General features: G+C 61.9%; 1 long non-coding RNA gene across 1 annotated transcript; it reads left to right on the top strand.

The window, feature by feature from the left end:
• The first annotated feature begins 1,699 nt into the window (after positions 1-1,699).
• Positions 1,700-3,639, top strand: LOC140713102 (uncharacterized). The gene is made up of 3 exons (XR_012094956.1): positions 1,700-1,770; positions 2,257-2,660; positions 2,965-3,639. It is a non-coding gene; the product is annotated as an uncharacterized lncRNA (long non-coding RNA).
• The last annotated feature ends 5,477 nt before the right edge of the window (positions 3,640-9,116 follow it).

Raw genomic sequence — 9,116 nt, 5'->3', positions numbered from 1 at the left:
TGAGGAGCCTGGCACCAGAGCTCAGTGTTCAGCCTGGAGGATGGGGGAGGGTGGGCGAGCCTGGACCACAGAGAAGGTCTCCAGCCCAAGTCAGGGGCGAAGCTGAGGGGGAGCTGGGTGGGCCGGGGAGGGAGGAGTCAGAGGGGCTCTGGGGAGGGCGGCCCCTGGGTGGAGACAGGTGGGAGGGAGATCTGGAGGTAGGGAGTGGCTCAATCTCAGGCTGAATAGAGTGCTGAGCCAGGAAGTCACAGCCGGGCACGGAGTGTGGAGGAAGCCACCAAAGCCAGCCAGGGCTATTGACTTAGTGGGGTCTGATTTTCAGTCTGTGCCTGGCCCGGGGGATTGTGCCGAGTGGCTCCCAGAGCCCCCCTTTCCCTGTCGTCCACCACATGGGGACACCAGTTTGGGCACCAGCCCGGGGGTCTCTCTCTGTTGCTGAAAAGCGGAATCCGAGCCGAGGAGCCAGCAGAGGGCAGGCAATGGCTGGAAGGGGGTGGTGCTGGGGATTTCAAGGTCTGAGATGCTCGGTCAAGATGGGCCACGTGCTGTCCCGTCCCCAGCGCAGGGTGGACCAGGTGGCCTCAGAAGGCTGCCCCCGGCAGAGCCCCTGTGTGCAGCCTCCACGGGCAAAACCACCCCAAACGCACAAACACAGGAATGTCCTCCACCTCCTGCCCCTCCCCAGGGAACAGGACAGGACAGCAGGGGCTGAGGGGGAAGGTGCTGGGCTCCAGACACAGCCCCAGTGGGAAGGACGTCAGGGCCAGGCGTGGCCCCCACTCTGGACCAGAGCATGACCCCGGTGCTGCTGCGTCGATGGTGATATTGATGCTCTGTGACCTTGGAAGGGCCTGTCCCCTCCAGCGTGCAATCGGAGGAGGGCGAGGGCCCTGGCAGTGCTGTGAGTGCTGATTCAGCGTTTTCCGGGGGAGACAAACGTGCTTGGATCTGCAGAGGCCAGTGCGTTTCTCTTCTTCTTTATGGGTCTCCTTAGGAAAGGTCCCCTCTCTGCCCAGGCCCTCCCTGCAGGCCTCCTCTCATGCCCTCGGAGGCAGGGGCTGCCCTGCACCCAGCCCGGGTGAGCAGCACTTCCCATGCAGCAGGCTGCAGAGGCCGCAGTCCAGAAACCCCCCACCCCACCGCCTGGCGCGCCTCCTGACAGTTCCCAAAAGAGAGAGCGCCCGGCCGCACCAGCATCCTTGCCCAGGCGGGGCTGTCCGGGTGCAGCTGATTCAGCGGCTCCTGGCCCGGCGCCCCTCCCCCAGCCCAGCTGGGCAGCGTGCCCAGGCATGCCGGCAGCTGTGTCACACGGCCTCTGGCAGGGCTGCTGTGGCGCGAGGTGTGTGGCCCGCACTGCGCCTGGGGGCGGGGTGGCAGGCTGCTGCGGCGGGCAGGCTGCCAGGCGCCCCCTCCCTGCGGGGCCGCTTCCCCTCCCCTGTAGTCCGTGTACGGCCAACTGCAGAGGAGAGGCCCCGTGGGAGGCGGAAGGCAGAGCTGGGTCTTGGTGCTCTCAGGCTACCATCAGCCCCCAGGACATAATCACATCCGAAGCCCTGTCAGCGGATCCACCGCCACATCCAGAGTCTCCCCATAGCCCAGGTCGGGGCCGCGTTCCTCCATCTCAGGCCAGCCCTGCTGGGGCCACCTGCTGTCCTGACCTGGGCGGAGACTGGAAGGGGCGGGTGGGGCAGGGCCCCACAGAGCCCCACCCAACCAATGGGAACAGCCAGGGCCAAGGGGTTCTCAGGGCAGCAGGAGGGCCGTGCAGGAGTGAGCCACAGCCAAGGCCCCTCCTGCCGGCTTTGCCACGCCCATGAGCTTGGGTTTGCCTCTAGCTGAGGGCCTGGGGCAGGCCTGGGGAGCCGGTAGGCGCTGACCCAGCCCCAGGGCCCAGGGGAGGAGGGTGCCAGCTCTGTTTGGGAAGTGGGCTCTGTAAAGCGGCTTGGTTTATATGAGGACCTTGGTGTCCCCATCCTGTGAGGGCTGTGGGTGTGGGGTAAATGCAGGGCAGGGAGGGAAGAGGGGGCAGAGCAGAGCAGGAGAAGCAGGGGCAGGATAGAAGAGGGGGGTGAGGAGGGTGCCGTTGGTCGAGGTTGGGTCAGGTAAGGACACAGTGGTAGGTGAAGGCCAGGGGCAGGTGGGGTGGCTGGGAGGTCTGTGGTCAGAGGACGGGTGCCGGTGGGGCCTGGAGATAGCAGTACTGCCCCCACCCTCCCAAGCCTGGAGGCCTGACAGTTGCATCCGAAACATCCACAGCCACCATCGTATCAGCAGCACGGTGACCATGGCTCACAATATAGGGACGGGCATTCGTGCCACTTTCTCAGAATATTAACGACGGTCCCGGCAGAACGCTGTATGAATATTCATACGGAGATCAGTCAAGCCTGGGCTGGCGGATGGCACAGGGAGAGGGGCCGTGACAGGCTGGGTCCAGGTCCCAGCGGGCACACCTTGGCAGGGTGTGGCCATAAATCTTCGCCAGCTCCAGTCAGGATCCACCTCCCTCGGGATGGAACAGGCCTGGGCCTGTTGTATGGCCACAGGCAGAAGAGGCCGATGGGCGACATGACATCACCACTCAGTGATGGCCATCGTCCTGGGGGCCCAGAGGCTGGGGCGGGGCTCTTTCCTGAGAGACCCACAGAAGTTCATCTCAGGTTTTTTTTTTTTTTGAGACGGGGTCTTGCTCTGTCGCCCAGGCTGGAGTGCAGTGGCATGATCTCGGCTCACTGCAAGCTCCGCCTCCCGGGTTCACGCCATTCTCCTGCCTCAGCCTCCCGAGTAGCTGGGACTACAGGCGCCCGCCACCACGCCTGGCTAATTTTTTTGTATTTTTAGTAGAGACGAGGTTTCACTGTGTTAACCAGGATGGTCTCCATCTCCTGACCTCGTGATCCACCCGCCTCGGCCTCCCAAAGTGCTAGGATTGCAGGCATGAGCCACCGCGCCCGGCCATCTCAGGTTTAACGGGGGCACTGCTGCCTCAGATGCCGGGCAGTGGGTGGTGAGGTCCCTGTCCTCACTGGGGTCTGCAGCCAAGGACTGGCCACCGAAGCCCAGGACTGCCATCCTGACCTCGGTGGCCACGGCCAGTCCCCCCGGGAGCCCCTAACACCTTGGGCCTGCCCCCAGCTCTCACGGCAGGAGAGGTTTTTTCCTACTCTGGTGGCCGACACCCTGGTGAAGGGATTTGCAGAACGGGAGCACGTGGATTTCCAGTTCTTCCCAGCAGGCACAGGCAGGCCGGTACTCTCTCCCTCCCCTTTGGGCAACACTCGGGTGCTGCTAGACCCTTGGCCCTGCTCACTGCGTGGGCCGTGCTCCACCCATTCCCTCCCAGCAAGGGTGGTCCTGGGGCTCCCCTGACCTGAACTCTTCTGAGTTTGCTTCTCAGAACCAAGAGGGGCTGGCTCTGCGCCCTACCTACCTGTCCAGGGGTGGGAGCTGCCCTTTGAAGCTATCAATCTGGGTTTTAAGTGTGGATTCATTATTTACAACACCCTGACATCATGCTGACATGAATTATTTGTATGTTTTTCAAATTGTGCTGTGATAACCCTGGCTGTCTTCCTGCTCCCATAGTGGATAAAAGCATCCTAAAGAATGCCGCCATCTCCCTTCTCCTCACAGCCTGGAGCTGGGCCAACCGGAGCTGAGCCACCACGGGTGCTCAGTGCAGCCTGGTTTGACCCTCACCCTCCTTCACCTGGCTGGGGTGCGTGCCTGGTACATGTATGTATGCACGTATGTGCGTGTGGGTGTGTGGCATCTGTGTGCCCGAGTGTTTTCTGCTGTCGTGTTTTATGTCCTGGCCCGGCCGCCCTCCACATCCACGGCTCCTTCCTGTGTTCCATCAGATGTTCCCCCAAAGAACGGAAGGACTCTGGCCCCTTGAGGAACAGGGAAGCCTCTGCCTGGGTAGCCATTGGCAGGTGAGTCCCGTGTTCCTGCTGGGAAAAAGTCTGTTTTCAAATGCGGATGGGCAAGCACTCCCTTTGCGGTCCCCACACTTGGGGTCACGGGTCGCTGGGCTGATTGGCAGGAAGAGGTACAGCTCCGCGGCCCCTCATGGGGCTGTGTGGCCATCTGCCCCTCTCTGGGCCCAGCTCTTCCTGTGAGATAAGGGGGCAGGAACCCAGGGAGGCTGGGCCTACAGCCTGCGGCGGGGTGAGGCGCTGGACTGGCTCTTCCCAAGGGAAGCCCTAGGCTGGCATTCTGTCCCCAGGTGGGAAGTTCAGGGAGGAGGAACCAGGGCTGGGGCTGGAGTCGGGGGAGGGCTCCCGACGTCACCTGTGGTGTGGCTGCCATGGTGGGCCAGGGAGCTCCAGATTCCTGGGTCACTGTCTTCCCAGGGCCTGGGTCGGGGCCTGGGTTGGGGCCTGGGTCTGGGCCATGGGATCACAGAAGCAGCACTGGAGCCTGGTGCCCTGTTCCTGCCACCAAGATTGGGCAGACCCTCTCCTCAAGGGAGGGTGCCAGGAGCTGGCTGCAGGCCCTGCCTGAGGCAGATCTGATGACCTTGGGCCAGGGCAGCAAGGCCATCTGTGGCCCAAACCCTTTCCCGGGGCTTGTTCTCAGGGATGTATCCTGGGTGGGGGGTGTCTTCAGGGGTGGGTCTGTAGAAGGATGCTAGACCCTCTCTGGGAGCTCTGAGCCTAACACGAACAAACAAAAGAACAGGCTGCTGTCCCACGGGTCCCCGGGGCTTCGTGCATAGCAGGCCTTCAGCACCCACTTTCTGAATGACTATGCCAAGGGCCAGCCAAGGCCTCCACGAGTGTGTCTTCTGGGCAGGATGTCCCACGGGAGCTGTGCTTGCCTCTCGCTGACTTACAACTAACCCCACCCCCAGGCCAGCCACAGTGGCTCACGCCTGTAATCCCAGCACTTTGGGAGGCTAAGGTGGGTGAATCGCCTGAGGTCAGGAGTTCAAGACCAGCCTGGACAACATGGTGAAACCCCGTCTCTGTTAAAAATACAAAAATTAGCTGGGCGTGGTGACAGGCTCCTATAATCCCAGCTACTTGGGAGGCCGAGGCAGGAGAATCGCTTGAATCTGGGAGTTGGAGGTTGCAGTGAGCCAAGATCGTGCCACTACCTTCTAGCCTGGGTGACAGAGCGAGACTCCATCTCAAAAACAAACAAAAAAAACTACTACCCCCTACACACACACACACACACACACACACACCCACCCCACAGAAAGGCAGCCCTGCTGTTTGGGACCTGACCCCTTGATGTCCTTCCGTCTGTCCTACCTGGGAACCTCTAGCTGCTACCGAAGGCTTTCCCAAGCCCAGCTCTCACATGTGTCCTGCAAAGGGCACTGGCTGTCCCCTGAGCCTGACTTGGCCAAGGGGCTCTGCAGTGTCTCCCAGGAGGAGGTGAGTCACTGCAGCCGCCCGACCCTCAGCCTTCTCTGGAGCAGGAGGCAGCAGCTGCTTTACAGCTGCATAAAACATTAGAGGGAAATTTAGGACAAAAGAGGAAGACGATTAGAGCATCCAGTTTAAACCGAGGGAGGGCATACGGAACCCAAAACAGCACTGCCCTAATTCAGGAGCAGAGGGAGGCACGGGCTCTGCAACCGCTGACAAGAACCAAAATACTCACCCAGTTTTCTTCTGCGAAAGAGACCCAAACTCGCCTGACGAGGCGCCCACAGATGTCCCAGGCCCTGTGGGAGCCGACCTCCTCCTCAGAGGGTGATGCAGCCCGCTCCATGCCCATGCCAGCTGGCCCAGGGCACAGCAGATGCCCCAGGTCACCATCCTTCCAGGGACCTGGCTCAGGGCCGTGGGATGTTCTGTTCTTTCCGCCAAGACTCTGTGGGCACCACTGTGGCAGGCCAGAGCAAGGCTGAGAAGTGGCAGGGAAGGAGCCACATCCAACCGTGCAGGCCCCTCCCCCGAGCTCCGTCCCTGCTCTGTTCTCCCTGGACGAACTGCCCCAGCCTAAGGCCGTGCAGGGCCTGGACAGCAGGGCCTCACCCCAGCCTTCCTGGGCCTGGGTCACAACACTCTTGCTTTCAGGTCAGCATCTGCAATGGTGCTTCCTCCTGGGGACAGGGATGTAGCCTCCCTGGCTGGTCAGCTCTGCTGTGCCCCTCAGCTCTTGCTGTCCACCGGAGAAGATGGTCCCGGGGGAGCAGAGGCTGCCCAGAGAAGGGGGCCTTCCGGGAGCAGTGTGGGGCCAGATGAGCAGGTCTCTATCTCCAGACCAGCCTTCAGTGACTTCCAGCTGCGAGATGAGGACACCCGGCCCTCACTTTAACCACAGGACCACAGAGACGAGGGGAAAAGCAAAACAAGGGAGGCCAGTGGTTTGGAGACCCTGGCTCTGCCCTCAGGAGCACACTGGGCCTGCCTGCCAGGTTGGTCTGTAAGCCAGTGAGCGCTCCCCACCCACCCCACCATGCACTCCGCATCTGAGCTGCCGGGGTCCCCTTTGACCCCCGTGGTGCAGGTGTGCTGGCGCCATCGGCCAGATCCACCACACTGGGTCCTGGCTCAGCCTCCAGTGGAGCGGGGTCTACCAGATGACACCAGGCCCAGGCCAGACAAACTGAGGAAAGTGAGACCTTCTCAGTGGGGCAGAGCTGCAGGCCCGCCCAGATGCTGCTTTCCTAGGGGAATTCAGGAATCTCTGAAGCAAATGCATGCTTCAATTAGAGTAGTGCTTGAGCAGATTAGCAGGACTTGAAACTGACAGACATTCCTGTCCCGGTCCTGGTCAGGCGAATTAGAATAAAAGCAAACGTGCTCAGGGTTTTTGGAAGTGAGGTGGTTTATGTGATCATCAGCTGCCTGTTCTGTCCTTCAGCTTGTATGTAAGAAGCACCAGGAAACACCCTCCCCCATGGACACTAAAGCAGGGGCCATTCTGTCACAGAGCAGCCACCTCCAGATGGCCGTGCACCTGCACACCTGCTGGCACACCCTGCCCGGAGCCAGGTGAGCTCCCTGTACCTGGAGAAGCCCGGGGCTTGCATGGGTAGGCTGCAGGGGTGGAGGGGAGTGAGCTGCAGGAGGGGTGGGACACCAGTGCTCTCTCTCTCTCCGGAGACTGTGTTCCTGGGTATCCAGCACGAAGGTCACAGAAATGGACAGTGTTTGGCTGCACTTGCTGGGGGCTCGGGGCACTGCTCTAGCAGCAGCAGGGCAGTGCCCCGAGCCCAGTGTCTGGGCAGGCGCTCAGCAGGGTGGCTTCCCGGCCCTTCATTGTTACTTGGGAATTGAAGCCCGAGTCCCTGGCGACGCCCCACTTCCCCATCCCTCCACTGCACAGAGGCACTGGGTCCTTTGCAAGATGCTCTGGATTGCTCTGGGATGCATTCCTGGGACCCGGCCTCCCCTCCAGCCCTTCCGAGTTCCCTGAACCCTGGCAGACACACGGCCATGAAACTGGCTGGCAGGAGGCCAGGGGTGCAGCATGGACACCTCAGGGCGTCCTCCCTGCCCCAGAGGACCCTATGCACAGGGCGTGGGGGAGGCATTCATCCCACTGGGGTGCGCCAGGGTGGACAGGCGGAGCGTGGCCTGACTGTGGGCACCTGGAGGAAAGGGCTCTGCTGGCACCTGTGCTGCACTGTCTGCACCCCCGGCCCAGAGGGGCCCCACATGCCACGTCCCTCTTCTCATGGTGGGGACCTTCCTGCCACCTCCGCCACCCTGGGATGCTCTTCTCCCTCACTCACCCTTGCGCTACAGCACCTTTGGATGACCAAGAGCCTCCCTTTCCTCCCAGGGCCAGATCCTGAGCCGGCTCCACAGGCACCAGCAGGTCCTAGCACCTGCAGCTTGGAGCAGAGGATGGGCTGGGCTCAGGGGCTGCCCCCCAGACTCCATTGTGGACTCCAGCATGCACACTGGTGGCCTGAGATTTGGATTCAGCAGGTCTGGCCTTGGGACCCTGTGATTCCAACGGTTCCACCTTTCCTAGAGGCAGCTGCTCTGCCCTGGGGATCTCGAGGGATGGAGGGTGGGCAGAGAGCATCCAGGAGGTGCGAAAGCCCAGGAGAGCAGCGAGGCTCCAGAGCCACTAGAAGAAGGTGGAGGAGGGCAAGGCAGCTGGGGCCAGATGCAAGAGGTTAAGACAGGACCAGGAACCAGGGGTGGATTTTGAACAATGGTTACCCCAAGTGACCTCCAGCCCCCAGCGACCTTGTCCAGCCATAGAGACCACCCCTGCATCATTGACCCAAGCCCAGTATGGCCCTGATTCCCTGGACACTTGAGAACCCAGCAGCAACTGCCTGTCCCTACCTGGATGGCCACAGCAGCCCATTCGTCCTCATCTTCCCTATCCCAGGACGTAGGGTGGCCTTCACGGGCCCACCTGCCCGACCTCAGTCTGAACACTCCCCTTCCCGCCCAGCCCTCCTCGTTCCTCCTGGCTCCACCTTCACGGCCCCTCCACTGCCACTCCCACCCTCACTGGACCCCAGGGAGAGAACCCAGCCGGTCTCACAGAGCCCTCTCCCCTGCAGCCAGACCTCAGGAGGCTCCCCTTCAGCCGCCAGCTCCAACGAGATGCAGTCCTGGCCCAGCCTTTTCCTTCGCTACCTTCTGCCTCCTCCGTGGCAGACCTGGGTCTCTTTTTTAACCAGCCTGCCACCTGCTACTAGAACAGGAGACCCAGAGGAGCAGGGGCCAGTGACCTTGTTCTCAAGGAGGCCGGGTGCCTTCCTGCCCCTCCTGGGAGTCAGGGGTGCCGCCCGCCCACATACCCCAGAAGGACAGAGGGCCTCACTTGCAGCCCTGCTGGCCACTTAACCTCTGGGCCAACTGGGCCCAAAATCTGGCCCTTCAGGGAACCCGCAGAGGCCTCTGCTGTGTCTACCCGGTTCCTGGCTCCTCCAGCAAGTGGTGCCTCCTCGTCCGGGGGGCGGGGGAGTGTAAGTTCAGCTGCATCAAGGGCCCTGAGGAGGGAGCCTGGTGCTGGGAGAGCCACCGGAGCTCAGAGACAGCTTCCCTGAAGTCCTGAGTTGGGCCTTAGGGATGAGCTGGAGCTCACCTGCCCCTGCAGAGAGACAGGGGTGCTGGCAGAGAAGCTATGGGTGCAAAGACCCTATGTTAGCAGCTCAGGGAGAGCCCAGTGTGCTGCAAGGAACA

Source organism: Chlorocebus sabaeus, chromosome 12 (assembly GCF_047675955.1).
Source record: "Chlorocebus sabaeus isolate Y175 chromosome 12, mChlSab1.0.hap1, whole genome shotgun sequence".
NCBI classification, from domain to species: Eukaryota; Metazoa; Chordata; class Mammalia; order Primates; family Cercopithecidae; genus Chlorocebus; species Chlorocebus sabaeus.
This window is presented reverse-complemented; position numbering and strand designations above follow the sequence as displayed.